The sequence below is a fragment of the Leucopleurus acutus genome (genome assembly GCF_964270905.1).
Source record: "Leucopleurus acutus genome assembly, chromosome: 11".
Taxonomy (NCBI): domain Eukaryota; kingdom Metazoa; phylum Chordata; class Mammalia; order Artiodactyla; family Delphinidae; genus Leucopleurus; species Leucopleurus acutus.
The window spans coordinates 85951066-85974195 of NC_139152.1; the positions used below are offsets into that span (position 1 = coordinate 85951066).

At 41.8% G+C, this 23130-nt stretch overlaps 1 pseudogene across 1 annotated transcript in view; it reads right to left on the minus strand.

The window, feature by feature from the left end:
* LOC309968958 (putative tetratricopeptide repeat protein 41) overlaps positions 1 to 9732 on the minus strand; it is a 67722-nt pseudogene extending 57990 nt beyond the window's left edge. The window contains exons 1-2 of the transcript in view: positions 8613 to 9732; positions 4547 to 4724 (exon numbers count right to left, since the gene is read on the minus strand). The product of the transcript in view is annotated as a putative tetratricopeptide repeat protein 41 (transcript). The remainder of the gene's footprint in view (positions 1 to 4546; positions 4725 to 8612) is intronic.
* Between the last annotated feature and the right edge of the window lie 13398 nt (positions 9733 to 23130).

Sequence of the window (23130 nt, forward strand, 5' to 3'; positions counted from 1 at the left end):
GCTGTGTGACCCAGCCATCCGTCCCATCTCTTTATCTGGGACGATAATGCTGTCAAGGGCTTACTGAGAGCATTAAATGAGATGTCAATATTTTATGGTATGTGACAATTAATCATACAGTAAAATTTACTGACTAGCATTTTTTCCTCTTAAAAATTCAGAACCTGGCTATAGACTATAACATGGTTTGAAATGCTATGTCTGCATGATAAGTTAAAATGGAAAATTTATAATTTGTGCTCCAAAAGCTTATTTAGAATTTTTCTTGCACTGTTTTGTATAATGCAGAATAATGATTTTATTTTTACAGGCTTGTAGATCCTAACATTTACATATCTTTATTTTCATATGTATAGTTATTTTACTTTAAATGACTAAATAAGCTATTTTATTTCAAACACAGTTGAGTTGGTTCTAATTATTGAACTGTCTATGCACTGTATGTAGCAAGCATTTTTAATCTATTGTGTACAAGTGGAGAGGGTAACTGTATTTCATAGAAGCGTAACTGTACTATTATATCAAGAAAGACCTCTTGGGGGCTTCCCTGGTGGCACAGTGGTTAAGAATCTGCCTGCCAATGCAGGGGACACGGGTTCGAGCCCTGGTCCAGGAAGATCCTACATGCCGTGGAGTAGCTAAGCCCATGTGCCACAACTACTGAGCCTACGCTCTAGAGCCGGTGAGCCACAACTACTGAGCCCACGTGCTACAACTACTGAAGCCCGCGCGCCTAGAGCCTGCGCTCCGCAACAAGAGAAGCCACCACAACAAGAAGCCCGCGCACCGCAACGAAGAGTAGTCCCCACTCAACACAACTAGAGAAAGCCCGCGTGCAGCAACGAAGACCCAATGCAGCCAAAAATAAAAAGTAAAAAAAAAAAAAACGAGAGAGAGATGCTGATGAAGCCCTTAGCCACAGCACCTGGCACTTGAAAAGCCTTTAATAAATGGAACTCCGGTACTTCCCTGGTGGCGCAGTGGTTAAGAATCCGTCTCCTAATGCAGGGGACATGGGTTCGAGCCCTGGTCCGGGAGGATCCCACATGCCGCGGAGCGTGTGCCACAGCTACTGAGCCCGCACTCTAGAGCCCACGTGCTGCAACTACTGAAGCCCACATGCCACAACTACTGAAGCCCACGTGCCTAGAGCCTGTGCTCCACAACGAGAGAAGCCACCGCAATGAGAAGCCCGCGCACCGCAACGAAGAGTAGCCCCCGCTCGATGCAACCAGAGGAAGCCCGTGCACAGCAACAAAGACCCAACACAGCCAAAGATAAATAAATAAATTTATTAAAATAAATAAATAAATAAATGGAACTCCTTGTTAGTCAGGGCTGCCACCAGGGTCCGGAGGAACAGGGCAAGGAAACACGTAAGCAGGAAAAGCGGTGGCTCTACTTCGACCTTCTGTGAAGCCTGTCACGGAGGGGATGTCAGCTGCAGGGCAGGCAAGGGCACTTGGGTTGGGAGAGCTGGATACGGGTGGGCGGGCAGTTCTCCTCTGCTAGATCCCTTTATCCTGGCCAGCGAGGGTGTGGGTGGGGAGCAGAAATGTCAGCTTCACCCAGGGGCATCCCCACTAGGGAGGCGCCACTAGGGAGGCGCCCAGGCTCACAGCCTACGCAGGAGCTGCAGCTGTGGACAGCTGAGGTGGGCACAGGAAAATGCTCTCTGCAAAGAAGCTGAATCTGCTCGTGACCTCCCAGGCCCAGCTGTGCTCTCAGCAGCCGCTCCTACTCCCCTGCCCACGTCTACCTCCCCGGGGGAAAAGCCAGCTTCGTAGCTGAGGCAGTGATGCTAAATGATGCTGGAGCCAGCCGGCCCTGCTTGTCCTGTTGCTTAAATTTTTTCAGTGAAAAGCTTCTGGAAATGCAGAGGAGTCCCAGGTCCACGAGTATCACTGCATAAAGACTCCAGCCCTGTTCCTCACGTAATTTAATAAATATGTGTCTAGTGATTTTTCATTGATGTAAGTTCCACGTGGGCACTTACCAGGCTTACCTAACTCACTACTGGATAGTTAGTGACTGGCACGGTACCTGATCATAAATTGTTGACTGAGTGAATGAAATAAAATAAACAAACCTGACACTCAGGTTCAGCAAAGCAAGAGGATCAGTCTGAAAACCTATTGAAATAGAAAACCTATAGCAGGATCATTACATAGTAGTTACTCCATAAGAATTCCACCTCCATGACTATGAGTTAGGAATCAATGCCTTATTGCTTTAGTCATCTCACCATCAAATTTGAATGGCAGGATTGGATTGGATTTGATGCCCCACTTTCACCTTTGCCCGCTTTCAGTCTCTCGTCAGCCAAGCCACCAGAGTGAACTTATCAAATGTCATACAGGTCATTGCCCTGCTCAAAAGAAGTAAAAGTCTAAGTCCTTACGATGATGCATGAGAACAGACAAGACCCTCCTCTCATCCCTTACATCTCCAACCTCACCCCATCACCCTCCCTACAGCTCTGACTTCCTTCCAGCTGTCTGGCCTCCCTGCCGTTCCTCCAGCCTCAGGACCTCTGTGTTTGCTGTTCCCTCTGTCTGGAATACTCTTCCAACTCATATTGGCAAAGCCTGTTCCCTCACCTGCTTCTAGCAGTTACCCAAATGCCACCTTCTCTCCTACCAGATGGCCTATTCCCTTTCAGGGTTTCATCTTGCTCCACAGCACTTACAGGCATCTAGCCTACTACATATTTTCCATATGTATCATGTCTGTTGCGTGTCTCCATAATACAAGCTCCATGGAGGCAAGGATGTTTGTCTTTTGTTCACCGCTGTATCCCCTGTGTCTAGAACATGTTTGGGCACTTAGCAGGTAAAAACCAATGAAGGAAAAATACAAATATAATATACCCCCATAAATAAGCTAGGGTCTTAATGATTTCTTCTCAAGAACAAATAGAAAATGAAAACATTGCAAAGCAAACTGTGGCTCCCTTCAAAAGAGAAAAAAAAGAGAACGCTATTGCTCTAGATGGTTGGTTATTAAGAAAATGCTTTGAAACTCCAAAAGAACACCCTTTCCTGTTAGCTGCACACACTATTCAGGAACTTACAATACAAAGTGTTGTTTCCAAATGGCAAAGCCCTGCTTCCACACAGCTAATCTCAAAGGACTTATTTAATTGCTGTGTTTTGATTGGGCACAACTGGAGTTGTGTAATTGCAATAAAATTTATTAAATGTCTCATCCACTCTGAAATACTTAAAATTATAACCTAAGTGAGATATAATTCCTATATCTATAATTCATATATATATAATATATATATAATATATATAATTCATATATATATTATATATATTTTATATATAATTCATATATAATTCATATATATAATTCATATATATAAAATCCACCATTTTAAAGTATACAGTCGGTTTTAGTTTACTTAGTATATAGTAAATATCTTCACTATCTAATTCCAGACCATTTTCAGGACCCCAGAAAGAAACTCCAGACCCATTAGGGGTCATGTCCCGGTTCCCCTCTACTCTCATCCCCTGACAGCCACTAACCTACTTTCTGTCTCTATGGACTTGCCTATTCAAACCTAAGATTTTTAACAGATGACATATATTTCATACTCTTATAGTTTCAAAAACCTTGACTGAGCGCCATGTTGTTTTAACCAATTAAATTGTCTTCCTCTTGCATGGGTTCCCAGAACCACAAGAATGTTCGTAGCTCTGCACATCATAGTGGGTGCTGAGACCGTGGCAGACATGGTGGAGCAAACCTTGAGCCACCCTAGCCACTGTGAGTTTATTTCAAATCCCCAAACTCTCACAGAATAAATGAGATCTGTAATAAGAACTGGAGGATGAGGATGGAAGAAAATAAAATGATCCCAAGAACCTCCCTATTTCTAGGGTTGAGACTGGAAAGGACACCACAGACAAACCCAATTCCTTCCTCACGCCCCAGTCTCTTCATGCCTGTGGGTGGTGAACAGAGCATGTCAGCACCCGGCGTGGGAAAAGATATGGGGGTTTTAATGCAGACGACACTGGATAAAACAGTGAAGGAGTGCAAACTTTGGGTAAGATAACTCGATTCTCACAAACGCAAATAATGCTATGGCCCATAGTCGGCAATTAACAAGTATTGGCTGAATATCTTAATGTAATTAATAATGAGCTGATGATGTATGTGGAAGCTCTTTGTAAATTACACAATACTGTACGGATGCATTATTCATATTTCCTAATCCAGCTTCTTCTCCTTAAAATCATTCCATCACTGACAGGAATGACTTAGACCAACTTTGATCTATGGGATTAAAAAAGAAGGCAAGCTCTCTGCCCTCCAGCATTTATAATCTTTTAAGGAAACTGAAGGGAAGTAACTTGGCAGTTGCAGAGTGATATCTGATAAGGAGATTCTAACCTGGGGGTGACTTTTAGGGAGCCTCTCTTGCAGGCAAGGATGGACATAGAAAGGGGGAAGTGAGGGAAGAAATTCCCAATTTGGGGGATCATATTCACTGAAGTCAGGCTGCTTTGCTTGGGATTTCTTGACATCTTACCTGAGAATAGATAGGCTGGGGCCTGCTGCGGCATTATTAAAATCAAATTCCACATCCTTTAAGGCAAATCTTTCCAAGATTTCAAAGGTTCTATTTGACTCCTTGGAAATAACAAACACTTCCTTGCACTTCTCAGTGAACTCTTCGTGACAGAAACGTTCAAAGTTGTGCTTGAAGTCTTTAGACACAAAAAGATATGTTTTGATACCTTAGATTTATAGATTTGCGTTTTCCATTACCCATGGTTATTATGAATACCAAGGAAAGTATCTCCCCTTCTGTGTCTATACCACCTTCTTTTTATGTTAGCACCAAATTTCATAGCCCATTCTACATTCTAATGAAAGGAAGCTATAGGCAAGCAATTTAATCTTAATGCTATTTGTACATGAAATCCTATGTAGGATTCCAAGTTATTTCATGACCTCAGAATGACCAAGGCAAAAAAAAAAAAAATTGGATTTGCTACATATATCATCTTGTATTTTTAGACTGTTAGCTAAATATGAAGTTACCTAATTCAATCTCGTGGCATATGTGTATGTTTCTATCCATGGCAATGGTTGAGGGAGTGGAGTGTATTTTTAAGATAAGATGCCCAATGACAACCATGGGTACAGCTGCAACTCTGCCACTGGGCAAGTCCCTTAAATTCCCAGGTAAAATAAGTGGCAGGGCCAGACAACTGGATCTCTGAGACTCCTTCTAGTTTCAAGGCACTGTGTTTCTAAACTCATTGCCTAATTAAAGTCAAGGTGTTCTGGACTGCCAAAATGTCCTCCTGTCTCTGGAGACACCTACATCTCCCAGAGTTTGGGTGGGGTTTTTTTTTTACATGCAGTGAGGCAGGAAAATGAACATCAGGTAGTTTAATCTGGTAAGGTCTCAAGCTATCTTATACCCCCATAGTTAACTGGGCTGCCTTGTGGCTCAGGTTAGGGCCAGAATAACCTAGAGGACCAACAGTTTGGCCAAGGTTAGATTCAAATTTCAAGATCTTAGACAGAATTGGAAATGATCCCACAGTCTAATGGATCTCTTTAGCTCACCCTGAACCTCACCCACTAGTCTCAGGCATCTCCAAGGACCTCAGAGTGCTTCTGAAGGTCAAGGGTATGAACTGAGGGCTTCCCTGGTGGTGCAGTGGTTGAGAGTCCGCCTGCTGATGCAGGGGACACGGGTTCGTGCCCCGGTCCAGGAGGATCCTACATGCCGCGGAGCGACTGGGCCCGTGAGCCACGGCCGCTGAGCCTGCGCATCCAGAGCCTGTGCTCCGCAAGCTGTGAGATTCTGGAACTATCTGGGTGATTAAAGGGTATCGAAGATCCAAAAGAAAAGTAATTTAGCCTTTTTTCTGAAGATTTTGTAATAATCCATCCATTCTGTACCTTCTACTGCAGACATGTAGTCCATATATTACATATTCAAAACTAAAGTCTAAAACAAGCTAATATTTCAATAATAACCAAAATCAAAGACTAAGGAGAATACTATGGAGAAATAATCTGTCTCTAACCCAAATATACAGAAAGGCTTGGTTCTTGAACATGTTAGTAAATATGAATGAATGCAGTTCAGATTGAGACTAGTCAAAGAATACCACCATTAACCATACTTCAGGCCTTAGCCAAATATATACTATATTCTTCCAGGACTCTTTTCTTTTTTTTTTTTTTTTTTTTGCGGTACGCGGGCCTCTCACTGCCGTGGCCTCTCCCGCTGCGGAGCACAAGCTCCGGAAGCGCAGGCTCAGCGGCCATGGCTCACGGGCCCAGCCGCTCTGCGGCACGTGGGATCCTCCCGGACCGGGGCACGAACCCGTGCCCCCCGCATCGGCAGGCAGACTCCCAACCACTGCGCCACCAGGGAAGCCCAGGACTCATTTTTTATGATTCATTCTCATTAGCCTAATATGTGTCAGGCACTGTTTTTAGGTATTTTACACACATTATTATACACATTACCTTGAGTTCAAGGTCGTTAATGCTAACTCAGTAAATAGAAGAAACCAAGGCTTACCAATATTACATCATTTTCTCAAAGTCACAGAACTAGGAACTAAAAAATCTTGGATCTGAGAGCATTTCTGTTGTTGGACATTCTAAAACTCCGAGCTCGTAGTAAATATTCAGGATATTTTGGGGCTGCCCAACTTCTATTCACCCTACCCTAATTCCAGTAACAGCCCCAGATTATCATTTGGGGTCCCACCTTGTCCCAACTCTCACTTCATGTTATTGTAGTGGGTCTGACTCCCTCCAGCTCCAGACGTGGCATATGACCCAAGTTTAGCCAATCAGAGCATCACATTCTCTTGGCACCAGTGACAGAGTCAGATACAAACATATAGTCCAAGTCCGGCTAATCAGAGACAGAAAGACTTAATCCTAGGACTTTGAGCCATTCCTGCTGGACCTGAACCTGGAGCTGCTACAGCCACCTTCCCTCCATTATGGAGGCGCCAAGGAGTTGAGGCAACACAGGACAGCAGAGCCATGCAGAGAAATAGTGAGAAACCAGGGCCTGGTAACCTCATTTGAGCCAGTGGACGAAGCCTGAGCTGAACACAGACCCAATCCTGGGCTTTAAAGTTATATAAACTAAAATTCCCTGTCTGTTGGAGCCAGTCCGAGTCACTTTCAACCCAAAGAGTAACAATTGATACAATATTCTTTTCTAGGACTCCAAAATAATTTGGCTTGTAGGCAGAGTTTTGTTTGACCAGCACAGGTGGGATTTCGTGCCCCACCCCCAACAATGGATGTGAATGACTTTAGCTGGGTCAACGCCCTTCCATGCAGTTGACTACAGATCCATCTGCCCCCCTATCATATTAGAAGGCCTATGCCTGCCTGGTCCCTGAAAGCATTTGAGAATGCACTACCTGCATTTTGCACTCCCACATTAATTGGGCCCTTACAACAGTAACTCACAATCTTTTTTGGGTCATTAAACCTTTTGAGAATCTGATCAAAGACACAGGCCAACTTCCTACCGCCCAAAACACACATCTGCATATAAACATTCTCTTTTTCATATAGATTTAGGGCATCACAGATCCCTCCCAAAGTCTGTCTAGGTGAAGAATCTCTGCCCTGCTCTGATGTTGTTCCTCCCTTTTTAATCTGTACATGTCCATGACACAGTATTTTCAGAATAAATGTAACCATTTCATTCAGAGGCAACAGGATGCCAGGCAGTGCTTCTCAAACTTTAATGTGCCTGCAACTCACTTGGTCATCTTTATTAAAATGCAAATTCGAATTCAATAGACCCAGAATGCATTTCTAGCAAGTTCCTAGGTGATGCCGAGGCTACTGGTGCACGGATCACTTACTCTCTGAGTAGTAAGTGTGAAGGTAAACGAGCATGGATTTTGGAGTCAAAAGGACTTGGGTTCAAATCCTAGAATGATCCCTCACTGGTGAAGTGACATTAGGTAAGTCACTTAACTGCTACACAGCAGCTTTCATTTGCTCATCTGTAAAACAGGAATTAGAGCACCTACCTTGCAGGGCTAAACCTTGAAGATTAAATTCGATAACGTGCAAAAAGCACATGACAATTAATAAAAGTTCTCTCCTCTTTAGATCAGGATTTCTCAACCTTGGCATTGTTGACATTTTGGGTTGGAAAATTCTTTATTATGAGGGGCAGTCCTGTGCACTGTAGGATGTTTAGCAGTGTCCCTGACCTCCACCTGTTAGATGCCAGTAGTACACCCCCAACTGTGACACCAAAAATGTGACACCAAAGATGTAGCCAAAAATCCCTTGGGGGCAAAATCAGCCCTGGTTGAGAACCTCTGCTCTATATCTACATGTTAACTGCCAGATATTTTAGGTCTTCTCTGAGCTCCTTGACTTCCTAAATCCTCTTCCATGACCCACTATTTGTTCTCAGTTTCAAAACTCTTCAAATGAAGAAATGCATGTTACAGGAATATGGTAATAACTTTAAATGCTCAAGGAATATTTTCAACCATTTAAAAATTCCTTTCACAAGGAAGACATACAAAACACATGGACCTATGACAACAGACTTAGCTATCTCCATATTTACTAACCTATATTTTCCATGATTAAAGTGGGTAAAGTTTCTCTATCACAACCAACCAGTCCTTGAGAACCAGGCTCACCCAGCTCATGGAGATCTCTGTACAACCTGACAGGTAGTCCTTTGCTAATAATCTTGGCCTTAAGCTTTCCAATCTTTAATTTTTCCTCATTGTTGATCAGAAAACCTGCGGACAGCATCTCCTCCTTTTCCTCGTCCATAGGCTTCAGCAGCATGGTTCCCGTCCTAAAGTAAAAATACTGAAATTGAGACTCATTCAGAAATGCTGCTTGGATGATCTCTAACTCAGTCGGACTGCGGTTGGGATTCTCCAGGACCCAAGGGTAACAGTTTTTTGCAGCAACATAGAGATTCTGTTCCATTATGGATAAACTTGACAAGTCCGTTGCCTTGGAGAACATGACAGGTGAGTAGTCAGGGAGAAAGTCCCCGTATGTCTGACCCAGCAAGCAGATAAAAAAGGGAAAGCAGCTGTTCACGCAGTCCAGACAGAGCTTCAGATGTTGCTAGTGGAGACAAAAATGTTGTCTAAATAGATTGAAGGGTAAGGGCACCTGGGCCTTCAACGCTGACCACCTCAGGTCCACAGCTTTGAAACACGCACCCCGGGAACTGCAGAATTCGCTCAGCTGAGGGAAGATGGAGTTTGCCAAATAGTCTCTCTCTTCCTGAAAATCATCCAGAGTCGAGCAGATGTAAGGCTGAATGGGTTTCTGGGGCTTTAAAAGGAATTGGGCACACCTGTCTACATTCTCATTTGTCTCCTGGCTCATTTCACTTTGCTCAGAGATGACATCACCCTTAAAACAAAACAATTTTCATCCTGGTGCAGCCACTGACCTCCACTGCTTCTATGACTTCCCCCTAATTATGTTCACTATAAAGAGATTGAAATCTTTCCCCAAAATGCCTTCTTTCTTACAGATATTTGAAGGTGAGTGATGCCAACCAATGGACAGATCAGAGTTGAGACACAATCTAGTTTAAGTTAGGAGTGAAAAAGAAAAAAACACGTTCTTTTTTAGGATTACAGGAAGTCCACGGCTCCTCTGTTTCCCCAAAGCTTTTGCTGAAGAGCTGAGAACCACGGGTGATGAGTGGGCACTGGTTACAAGGCTCTCCCTCTTTTCCTCAGCCCCCCATTCCACCTTCCCGGTGTTCCGTTGGCCACCTGCTCCTTCTGCCACCCTGTGAATTTGAAAACTACACAAGGGGACTTGCTAAGAGTGTGAAAAGGAAGGCAAATGCAGAAAAGGAGCCTAGTGTATCCAGCAACAGAATAAGCCAAGACCCATGACTGTGACCAGAAGCAAGAATGAAAATAGGTATGAAGTTGAGGTCAGGACAAGAGGAACAAATCAAAATGTAATAAGGGCCAAGACCAGTAATGTACCTGGCATCCGAGAGGCAAAGAAGTCTGGATCTAAGAATCTGATGGAGTTCTGTCATCATTTTTATCTTAAGTTGTGCAGGCTCATACGGCACTCCATTCACCTACATGCACTGGGAATTGAATTCCACTAACCTAATGGAAAAACACACGCCCTCCAGCAATGATGTAGATATGCTTGCACACTGCTCAGAAGCAAAATATTCAATGAAAACTACTTAGCTTTATGAGCTTTTTCTTTTTTTATTTTTTGCGGTACGCGGGCCTCTTACTGCTGTGGCCTCTCCCGTTGTGCAGCACAGGCTCCGGACGCGCAGGCCCAGCGGCCATGGCTCACGGGCCCAGCCGCTCCGCGGCATGTGGGATCTTCCCGGACCGGGGCACGAACCCGTGTCCCCTGCATCGGCAGGTGGACTCTCAACCACTGCCCCTCCAGGGAAACCCACGAGCTTTTTCTTGATGCAACTTATTTCCATACCAAATGTTGCTTTATTGGTTATGTTTGTTGCTTTCACCTATAGAGAAACATACTGTGTTATCACATATAGGGCAATTTTCCATCAAGACCACCTGACAAGAATATAATAATACATTACCTTTTTAAAAAAGTGTTAATCCTTTTGCATTTAATTGTCACAATAATCCTATGATAGATAATATTACCACCCTACCTTACTGATGAAGAAACAAAAGTTCAGACAGGATAAGCAATGTGTCTAAAAGTACCTGGCTAGTAAGTGAAGAGCTAGGATCTAAAAGCAGGTCAGCCTGACTCCAGGACACATACATTATACTGCCTCCATATAATAGAGATAAGACTCTAGGTCTTGAAGATACCACAAATCAATAGGTACGAAACACCTATGCAATAATGATACTGTAATAAATAGGCGACAATTTGAAAAAATTAATTTAATTTAATCTCACACAAACAAAATCTAAAAGATGACAGAATAGGCATCATGGACACTTTATTAATAGACTTTTCACCTGCCATGTAGAAGGCTAGAATTAGATTATCAGACCTTGAAAATATCCATGTTTTCCTATTCCCAAATGATCAGAGGTAGTAATTTCTATCTTGGTCTCTACCAGGCCCCCAACACCTAGTATAAGGACTGGCTCAGAGTAGGTGACAGGTAAATAATTGTTGAATGAAAGAATTTAATATGTTTTAAATGAAAAGAAAACATAATTAAATATTTATCAAACCTGGAAAGGACTTCCAAAACTTATAAGCTGTAGAAGAAATCACAAAAGAATAGATAATAACTACATTTTAAAAATACTTAGGGACTTCCCTGGTGGCGCAGTGGTTAAGAATCCACCTGCCAATGCAGGGGACACAGGTTGGATTCCTAGTCCGGGAAGATCCCACATGCCACGGAGCAACTAAGCCCATATGCCACAACTACTGAGCCCACGCTCTAGAGTCTATGAGCTGCAACTACTGAACCTGTGGGCCACAACTACTGAAGCCCGCATGCCTAGAGCCCGTGCTCAGCAACAAGAGAAGCCACCGCAATGAGAAGCCCTCACACCGTAATGGAGAGTGGCTCCCACTCACCGCAACTAGAGAAAGCCCACGTGTGCAGCAACGAAGACCCAACACAGCCAAAAATAAATAAATAAATACATTCATTAAAATAAATAAATAAAAATAAAAATACTTAAAGGCAAACAACAGACTTTAAAAATATTTGCCACAAATAAATTTATCTTTATTCTAAGAAAAATACTGATATCCTAGTTGACATATAAGCAAAAGATACAAACAGATAAAAATAATACAAGAATACATATAAAAGCATATTTAACCTTTCCAGAATTCAACGAAATTTAAAAGTAAGCAATGATACAGATTTTTTTAAGTACACACAGTTATCTAAATATTGGTGAAATTTATACCTCACATATATCTATGGAGTTGTAAACTGGTAATTCTGGAAAGCCATTAGAAGGTATATTTGGAAAGTAAATGGCAATATACTTCAAAATATATTAAAGTGTTTTTAATTTTTGACTCAATGATTCTACTTTCTGGGAATCACTCCAAGGAAATAACCAAAATAGTGAGCAACTATAGTCATTAGATGTTCATTGTTTATGATAGAAAAAATAGTAAAAGAAAGAAAGAAAACTAAATGGTCTCCACAAAGGACATAACTAAGAGGATAAAAGTATAACTAAGAGGATAAAAGTATAGCCACTGATGGCAAGTGGTACGTATGTTTAAAAGACAGTTACAGACTTCTGCTTCCAGCCATGATAAAATAACAGGGACTAGACTTACCTATCCTCTTCAAAAAACTAGAAAACTGGACAAAATATATGAATTAGCTGTTTTCAGACATTATACATCAGGCAGTACAGAAGTGTGTGATCCCAGAGAGAAGTAAACTAGAGGAGCTATATTATTATCAGAAAAAGTAGACTTCAGAACAAGTGTTACTAGGAATAGAAAGTGACATTACATAATGATAAAGTAGTCAGTCTACCAAGAAGACATAATAATCCTAAGTGTGTAGGCACCTAACAACAGAGCTTCAAAATACACAAAGCAGGGACTTCCCTGGTGGCGCAGTGGTTAAGACTCCATGCTCCCAATGCAAGGGACTCAGGTTCGATCCCTGGTCAGGGAGCTAGATCCCACATGCATGCCGCAACTAAGTGTTCACATGCCACAGATAAGAGGCTGCATGCCGCAACTAAAGAGCCACTGAGCTGCAACTAATGAACCCACGAGCTGCAACTAAGGAGCCCATCTGTTGTAACTAAGACCTGGTGCAACCAAATAAATAAATAGATTTTTTTTTAAAAAACTTAACAATCACTTATTAAAAAAAAATACACAAAGCAAAACTGGTAAAATGAAAGGAGAAATAGATACACCCTTGATACAATTAGAGATTTCAACACTCCTCTCAAGTAATTGGTAGTTTAAATAGACAGATATCAGCAAGGATATAGAAGATCTGAAAAACACTATCAGGCAACTTCATTTTTTTGAACATTCCACCCAACAACAGGAGAATACAGGTTCTTCTCACATGCACATAGAACAAGCACCAAAATAGACCAGGCTCTAGGCCAAAGGTCAGCAAACTACAGCCAAAAGGCTAAGGCCCACCTGTTGCCTGTTTTTATAAAGAACATTTGATCAGAACACAGCCACTTCCATTCATATTAAGTATTTCATATTACAACAGCAGAGTTGAGTAGTTATGACAGAGGTCAAAGGGCCCACAAAAACTAAAATATTTTCTATCTGGCCCTTTAAACAATAAGTTTGCCAACCTGAATTCTAGGCCATAAACCAAAACTCAACACATCTGAAAGAACTGAAATTATATAAATTATGTTCTCTAACCCCAATGGAATTAAATTTGAAACTGATAACAGAAAGATACCTGAAAAATTCACACAAATTTTGGAAATTAAATATTATTTCTAAATAACTCATGGATTGAAGAGGAAGGCAAACAAAAATGGTGACAGAAAGCAGATCTTTAGTTGCCTTGCGGAGCATGGGGAGGAAATAACTGGGAAGGGTCACAAGGGAACTCTTTAGGGCAACAGGAATGTTTTCTATCATAATTATAATGGTAGTTAGATGTAGGCATTCATCAGAACTTACCAACTGATCACTTAAAATGGGTGCAATTTATTTTATATAAATTAGACCAAAATATAGTTGATTCTTTAAAAATCTGAGGACTATATACCAAGAGAAAAAGGTTTATAAGTAAGGGTTAAGTGAAAAGGAGAAAAAATAAGTATAGGCCATAATAATAACAGTGCTAATAAAACACAGCTAAATATGGGAAACAGCACAGTGCAGAAGTCAAAGGTCCAAGTTCAGAAGACCAGTTCCCAGGATTCAAGTCCTTACAGTAAGTGTCGTAAATTCACCATGCTTCAGTTTCCTCATCTGCAGAACAGGGATTACAGAATCTATATCATAAAATGCTTTAAAAGATTAAACAAGTTATTGGATTGCGAAATGCTAACAACAGTGCCTATAACGAATAGTCAGTGAATGTTAAGTATCATTATTAGAGAAATGCACGTGAGGTAAAAACAGGAAAGAAAAATGATATAGTAGCTGTGTTAGAATGGTAAGATTAAGGCAAATCCATTTCTCTGATCATAGTAACTATAGCTACATTACTTTATAATTAAAATTAAAAATGAAAAAACCATAATTCCACAACTTGCTCCACAACTGCTAATAAAGAACCCTCCCAGTTTTTGCAGAAATAGGGGATTAATGGTGGGGGGAGAGGGGAGGGGAACAGAGGAGACCTAAATAGAAGAAGGAGTTATTTGAAGATAAAGAAAAGTAGGACATGACTCTTTATTTTTCTTTAAAACAATGTTAAGTCAAAAAATTTAACTAGAAACTTTTCGTTATTACTGTAAGTGCAAAACCCTTATCACATGTCACAAATAGATAGTATTCATAAAAATAAATACATTAAAAAGCAAAGTACTAAATAAATTCTATTTAGATACACTTCTCTTTTTATGGAGAAAGTAGATTAACATGTACTTATTAGAGAGGCATTTAAGACAAACTTGGACCAAACTGACTTTCTCTTGGTATAATCAGAAACACCGGAAAAGAACTGAAAGGGTCCAACATCTGTGCCAGAGAATCAAAGTTACTTAATATTTGTCCCTGGCCCACCTGATAGCAGCAAGTGTATCAAAGTGGCATCTCCCACATTGTCGGGGATACAGAGGTTGAGCATGGGCTTTGGAGTCATATAAAACCTGCCCCAAGATCTCACTCTGACACTAGTTCCTGCAGCTGTAAATCTGGAAACAATGACCACCCATTTGGCAGGATTAAATGATACTTTGCATAATAAGCACCTAATAAACATTTTTTAAAATAAAAATTTGTTTTCTTTTAACACTGCTAAGGTGGACACTTTAAGAAAGAACATTCCCTAGTAAGGGCTGAGGCATCCTGTTGCAGTGCCCTAAAGAGAGTGTCCATGCCACTTGGTTGCCCATTGCTACCCTGGGTCCTGTCAGTCCTGAGGCCTGGTGTCTAGCTTTTCCTTCCATTCTGGGACCTGCTTCACTGTCTCTTCACTAAGTCTCCTGCTCTTGAAAGAGGAAGGAAGGAAGGAAGGAAGGGAGGGAGGGAGGAAGAGGGAGGGAGGGAGGAAGGGAGGGAGGGAGGGAGGGAGGGGAAAGAGACAGACTTCTCAACAGATTTCATAAGCAAGTTATCACGGCTTAGTTTACAAGAATCTGCAAGGTACATACGAAGTCCTCAATGTTTGCTATTCCTACTGCTATTGTCAGTGTTAACATTACCTCTATTGCAAATGTTTGACTTCAAATTTTGCCATAAAGTAGACTCAATCGTATCACTATATTTATCACTGCACTTTAGAACTAGAAGTCATAAGAATATCTACTAACTGGTCAAAAGTTCCTCTGACTTTTTTTCAGAGATTTCTCTCAATATTTTAAGGCTTCGGGATTTCTATATTCAAATACCCCACCCCCAAGCCCGCCCCCAATGACCACAGCATCTAACTTTAGTAATTTTACTCTGACAACGCCAGGCTGTACTTTTACTTTGCTTTTCCTCTTTTTTTTTTTTGTAAAGCTTTTTATGCTTAAAATGTAAATCAGGGCTTCCCTAGTGGCGCAATGGTTGAGAGTCTGCCTGCTGATGCACACGGGTTCGTGCCCCGGTCCGGGAAGACCCCACATGCCGCGGAGCGGCTGGGCCCGTGAGCCATGGCCGCTGAGCCTGTGCGTCCGGAGCCTGTGCTCTGCAACGGGAGAGGCCACAGCAGTGAGAGGCCCGTGTACCGCAAAAAAAAAAAAAAAAAAAAAAATGTAAATCAGTGGGAATGTAAATTGGTACAACCTCCTAGAGTGTAATTTGTCAGTACCACAACCCTTTGAAACACAAGTCACATACATTTACCAAGCACATCAATTTTAAGAATTTGTTCTATTTGTCTATAAGGATTTACATCTAAGAATTTTCAGTGCAGCAGTTTTTATAATGGTTTAAAGATTGGTAAACTAAAGGGCTAACAATAATAAATCGATAATTATGGCACAGTCATGACATGAACTAGTGTACACCCATTAAAAATACCTTGTAAAAATATTTACATGGAAAAATGTTTACCATATATTGGCAAGTTAAAGACAGTTACAAAACTGTTATTGTGTGATTCCAATTTTAATTTAAAAATGTATATATTAAACATTAATGAAGACACCAAGATGCTAGTAGTGATGTATCTAGTTAAGGCATATGGGTTATTTTAATTTTCTTCCTCAATCTTTTTTTAAAAATTTTTAATTTGCAAATTTTTTCATAATACACACAAAAAAATAAAATTTCTTTAAAAAGCCTTTCAAACTTTTTCAAGTAGCCAAGAGGTACGTAGTAGCTAGAGCAATGTAAGAAATTTTTTAAATATGAGTTCCACTTTGTTCTACCAATAGTTAACTCTGAGACCTCATTTCTTTTCTCTGGACCTCGAATTTCCTTAGCTTTTTTTAAAAAGAGAGGGAGGAGCCTTGAGATGGGAACATAAATTGGTACAGCTTTTTTCCACCTCCCAGAGGAACTGGTAAATATCCACAGAATTTGAAGGCACATACTCTTTGACCTAACTATTCCAAAACTAAAAGTTTATCCTCCAGATAAGCTTTCACAAATAAAAAACCTGTGCAGATTAAAGCATTCTCTGCAGCACTGGCTGTAATAGCAACAAACTGGAAACAAAACAAGTGCCTATCAAATAGGAAAGTAGATTTTAAAAGATAAGACATCCAAGATCTATTAAATGGAATAAGCTAATGTGTATTGTTCCATTTATCTTTTTTAAAATTAAGAATTTCATTTTTAATTTTATTACACACGTATGTACATTCACAAACACACATGCGTGCACACATACACACCCACCCACACACACACAATTTCTGGAAGGATGCATAAGGAACTTCTATCAGTAGTGACCTCTAGAGAATGGGAACAATGGGGTGGGGAGAACCTGGAACTTCTACCTTTGATCTTACACTTTTCTGTACCAATTGGAGTTTTTTTAAACCATGAAAATATCTTAGTTTTATAATTCAAAACCAAGAGGGTGAGTTGTGGAACTACATGATTTCTAAGACTTCTTCCAGCTCTGAAACTCCTATTAAGTCCCTAATGTAACATCATCAACATGGCTAATTAGATCATGTAAAATATCAAATTACCACAATTTAAAATTTAACAAATCTCTTATTTGAAATTCAATTCCTCTTGTGCTCTGCTGGTATCCAAAGTTGACAGAGGACAATTGGACATATACATATATATATATATATTTTTTTTAATATTTATTTATTTGGTTGCACCGGCTCTTAGTTGCAGTAGGCGGGCTGCTTAGTCATGGTTCATGGGCTCCTTAGTTGAGGCATTCGAACTCTTGTGGCATGCATGTGGGATCTAGTTCCCTGACCAGGGATCGAACCCAGGCCCCCTGCATTGGGAGCACAGAGTCTTCACCACTGCACCACCAGGGAAGTCCCGGACATATATTTTTTAATTGATCTGTTTTTCTAAGGCAGAGACTAGGGAGGTGTTCATTTTTAGGTAACAGAAAATAAAATGTAAACTACAAGACCACAGATGAATTTAATTTAAACTCTCTGATTGCATGTTAAGAGTCACAGCACCCACAGATTTTATTAGCAAATGCAGGTAACCATTATATAAACCCACAGTCAATGCACAGTCAATGCTCAGGCAGGGTAACGTGATGTGAGTTGGGGCGGGGCCTAGGGAGATCACAAATAATCCACATTTGTGGTTAAAACTAGTCAAAAAGAAGACATAATGTAAACTAATGTAAACTGTAGTTACAATTACATTAAATATTTAGAAACACATTTACTTTTCTCTAGTCAAAAATAATACAAGTTCCACATTTCGGAAACATTAAACACCATATTAATTACTTGATGAAAACTACCGAAAGGTTAACATGAGGAAATAATTATGGCTGTTTAATGTCTTAGCTGAAATATTGGGTTTTTTTTTTTTGCGTACGCGGGCCTCTCAATGTTGTGGCCTCTCCTGTTGCGGAGCACAGGCTCCGGACGTGCAGGCTCAGCGGCCATGGCTCACGGGCCCAGCCGCTCCATGGCATGTGGGATCTTCCCGGACCACGGCACGAACCCGCGTCCCCTGCATCGGCAGGTGGACTCCCAACCACTGCGCCACCAGGGAAGCCCGAAATATTGGGATTTTTGAAACCCAATATTTGAACCCCAATATTAAAATAGGACCAAGAACATCTACATCTCCTACATCTACTTCCACATTCTACCATGAAGGACAATTCAAAGCAGAGCAACCTTCCTGCCAGAACAGAGAAGCTGGATAAGATACTTGAGGATTTATTTAAAGGCATCAGACAGCTACTCAGGCAACCAGGATTTCAGAAGACAAGATTCCAGAAAGGAAGGGTTAAGAAGTGATCCCTACATTCTCTGTTGCTTTTCCCCTTAAAATGCTTGCTGATTCTTACACCATGCAGAGCTAATATTCTTAGAAAGCAGCACAAGGCTGATGCGCTAGGCAACACTCAGCAGCCTCATGGTGATAGTGCTAGTAGGACAAAAGTTGGAGTTCCGGGCCCACCAGAGAGGAGCCTGGTAAACACTGTAGGCTTTCTGTTGTATTTCCTGGATGCTCAATCTTGATTGAGTAGGTCTCCTCCATTCTTAGTGTGCACTCACAGACTTTCTTATTTTCTCCTAAACTGGATTTCTTTTTTTATATGATGTAAGATAGGTGTCAACTTTATTTTTCTTTAGATGGATAACCAGTCAAGGCCAGCATCATTTGTGAAACAAACTATCCTTTCTCCTCTAAATTGAAATATCACTTTTATCATGTATTAAATTGAAACAATCTATGTCTGGATTCTCTCTTTTGCTGCACTGTTCCGTTTGTCTATTCAAACACGTAGTGAACATTTACCATTCTTTTTGACTGTGCAACATCTGAATCCCCTCCCTATTTTGGAGGAAATCCCCACTTCTGGTTCTTGTCCCCCATTTCATGAGCCCACTCCTCACAAATGAAGCTGAAGATGCCAGCTAGAACCTTGCTCAGCTTCCCTTGCAGCTACGGTATGGTAGCAGGCAGCTTCTAAGATGGTCCCAATGATCTCTGACTCCTGGTATTAACCTCCTTGTGTAATCCCCTCTTCTCACTGAGTAGGGTTACTGCAGAAATGATAGTATGTGATTTCCAAAGTCGGTCATGAGTTCTCATGGCTCCTGCCTTGTTTTCTGACTTGGATCACTCACTCTGGGGAAAGCCAGCCACCATACTGTGAGCACATCCAAGTAGCCCAATGGAGAAGTCTGTGTGGTGAGGAACTGAGACCTCCTGCCATTACCTATGAGTGAGTCATCATAGGAGCAGATCCTCTAGACCCAGCCAAGCCGTAGATGACAGCAGCCCACGCTGACATCCTGACTACAGCTTCATGAGAGACCCTGAACCAGGACCACGCAGCTAAGTACTCCTAGATTCCCCACTACAGATACTTTGTGAGATAATACATGTTCATTGTTCTAAACTACACAGTTTTGGGGTAATTTGTTACATAGCAGTAAATAATACCCTATAGGGTATGGTACCAGACCCAGCTTCTCCATTTGTTTTATATTCTTCAATAAGATTTTATGGTTTCCTTCATGTTGGAGCTATGTCTTTCTTGTCAAGTTTATTCCTAAGTATTTTATGGTTTGGGTCTCTAATATGAATGAAATTTTTAAATTTTCCATTTCTGTGTTTTTTACAAGATTACAGCAATTCTATTGATGTTTACATATTTCTTATAGTCAGTAATTTTTTCCCCTAGCTAGAGTCTCTTGAGTTTCTGCAGAGGCAATCATTTCACCAGTGAGAAGGGATTTCAAAATAAAAAAAACCTCAACTTTTTAAAATTAATTTCAGTTAATTTTCTTAGACCCTCCTAAACAGTGTGGGACAATACTGACAATAGCGGGCATCTCTGTCTGTTTCCTGCTTCCTACTGAAATGGTTTCAGTGTTTTGTTGTTTAAATCAATGGCTGCTATTAGGGTTTCTTGGACTGAGGTATAATTTACATGACAAAGTTCACTCTTTTCGAAGTATACAGTTTGATGAGTTTTAACCACCACCAAAATCAAGATCAAGAGCATTTCCATCACCCCAAAAAGCTCCCTCACATTCTTTTGCAGTCATTCTTTTATATCTTTGCTTTGGTTTAAATAAGATACATGCACTTATGCTGCAACTCCACTGTTAATATTTGTTCAAACTCTGCACAGACACCATATCAATATTGCTCACCCCTCTATTGCCAGCACCTTGCATAATACCTGGCACATACCAGGTCCTCAACACTTGCTGAATTAATAAATGAAAGAATGAATGAACCAACTGACCAACCAAAAAATTGACCTTGGTGCTCAGCCTCATTCCTCAATGCTCTCCGATGCCAACTGCTTTCCTGCCTCGATCTCCCAGTCTGCATCCTCCCTGACTCCTCGCTGCTGGACTACACCTGTCTACCAGTTGAGCTATCCATTGCTCCTAACGGCACCCCTTTGCCTCTCTGGTGTTTTCTCCCAAGTTCAACTGCAAAGGAGGGTGCTGTCTAGTGGGGTTAGCTGTGCTCAAGAAAAAGCTTAACAACAAAAACAACAAAGGCAGCTATTCCCTATACTAGTCATGGACATATAATGTCAAAAGGAAAAAACTAAAATTAGAAAGCGAGGGAATCAGATCCACAGGTCAGCAGTTTAAAAACAATCTGGAGTGTAAGTTCTGGAGGAGCTAGCCAAGATGGGACATGAGGATAAATCATAGGTCAAAGGCAGAAGAAGTGGAGACTACAGAGGAGAAACAGCAAGGCTGGGAAGAAACAGCAAGGCTGGGAATGGGGTAAGCTGCCCATTACCTTCACAGGGTGCATAGCCAGGGATCATGTCTTAAAGGGGCAGAGTTGAGCCTGACAACAACCAGCCATATTCTTCTGCCAGTCTATTGTCTTGCGTTCTGCCTGCCTCATACATTCCCACTGTTATCTGTAGTAACATCTACCCACAAGCAATGCATCTATTCTGGAGGGCCTGCCTCATTCTCAGTTCCCTTCAGGTGCAGCACAAATTACCCACCACTGACCAGTTAAGATGGAATTTGCAGTTTCAGAACTGGTTGCGTACTTGTTCAGAGCTAGAGAAAAAGGGGAAGAAATGTTGTGAAATGCAGAATAGTGAAGGAACTCATCTTTTTCTAAAAAGAAAAAATAAACAGGAGTTAAAACACACAAAAATGCAATTATTTGAGATTTCTGAATGTAATCCACACCCTAGTAACTCTTTAAACAAAAAAAATAAGCACAGAGGCATAACAAAAGCTTTGTAAGCTACCCTTTTCTTACTAATAACAAATTCAGATAATTTGGTTAGATGTAAATAAGGGACCACCACAACGTGTAAGTGCTGACCACAGAATTAAGACTGGCGAACCTCAATAGGGGAAGTTATAAATATATACGATAGCCTGTCACTGAAAAGCTTGTCTTCAGGAATTCGGATGATTACCTGAAAACAAATTCGAAGTTCAATTAACCTGTAGGAAGCGGTAAGGAAGGCAGTGTTTCTGTGGAAACCGGGTGCGGGTCGGGCTGGGGGCTCTGTAAAGGCTAAAAAGCCATAGAAAATATTTCCAAAGGCCCAAGCTTTGGGTGAGGGACTTCCCTCACACGAAAGCCACCTGGTGTTTTATGTCTTTCTGTATTTCTATGAAGTTACAAAGCTGTACTCTCTCGCTCATTTGCAGTCCCACAGGTTTTGCTTTCAAAGATCTGCAGGTGTATCCTCCTGCACCCGTCAAACTGAGAGTGTTTTTTTTTTTCTTTTTTCTGCTAGACTGGACTTTAATACCATGCTCTTCACCTGACTCACAGCAGGGACTCTGGGACCACCGGTTCACCGCCTTTGAACTCTCCTGAGGGAGTCAGGGCATCAAAGTTGCTCGCGATTTCCCGTAAGGGAAGGGGGAAAAAAAAAAAGCCCCGCTACCCTCTTCTGCAAACCGAAACAGAAGGCCTAGCATTCCGGCTGTGAAAGGTGCAGACGTACCAGAAGCTCCGGCTGCCCACGTGACGCACGAGAAGCCAGATTCGGAAAGGCGCGTCCATGAACCGGAGGCTGGGCCGGACTCAGGCCGACCCCCAGAACGCTGGGCGGCCTCGGCCAAGGCCTGGCGGCTTTCTAGGTTCTGAAGGCTGTGTACACTAGAGAGTCTGGAATAGGCAGAAATTTCTACGGCACTGGCAACGAGATATAAATTCTAAAACACGCAGCGCAGAGTTCCCGCAAAGACACGCTGGGAAAAAGGCAGAAGAAAGGGCCAAACTACGCAGCTGATCAAAGACTACGATTCCCAGCATGCACTACAGTGTTTCCCCCCTAGTACGTTGCATGCCGGGAACTGTAGTTCCTCCCCAACCCCATCGAAAAGTGCGCCGGGGGATTTTCAACTTCTCACGTGTGTCTCGATTCCGAGAAGCACTGCCAGATAGAAAGCTGACTGCGAAAAGTCGCTCTGGAATCATTCCCAACGTGACCCCACGCATGGACAAGGGAAAGGTGAAGAACGCGTTGCCATGGCTACCGCTTCCCCTGGTCACGGAGTAAGCGCGCTCAGGATCCGGAAGTGGTTCCGCGTGACCTCTCCGCAAGGAGGATGTGTTCTGTGCTGACGTTCATTGGAGGGTTTCCCTTAGAGACCAGAGCAACACAGGCAAAGGGGCGGTCCCGCGTGAGAGGGGCCCGCGGAACCAGTTGATTGGAGAAAAGGAGCCAGGACTGACCAATCGGAAGGAGCCACGCTTCGGGCATTGGACACCGCACCTGGACAGCTCCGATTGGTGCACTGCGGTCCCCCCCACGAGTCCCCATTGGGTACAGGTGGTGCGTGGTACGGCACGATTGGTGGATTCGTGTTTCCCGTCCCCCGCCCTCGAGAAGTGGGGGTGAAAAGCGGCCCGACCTGCTTGGGGGTAGTG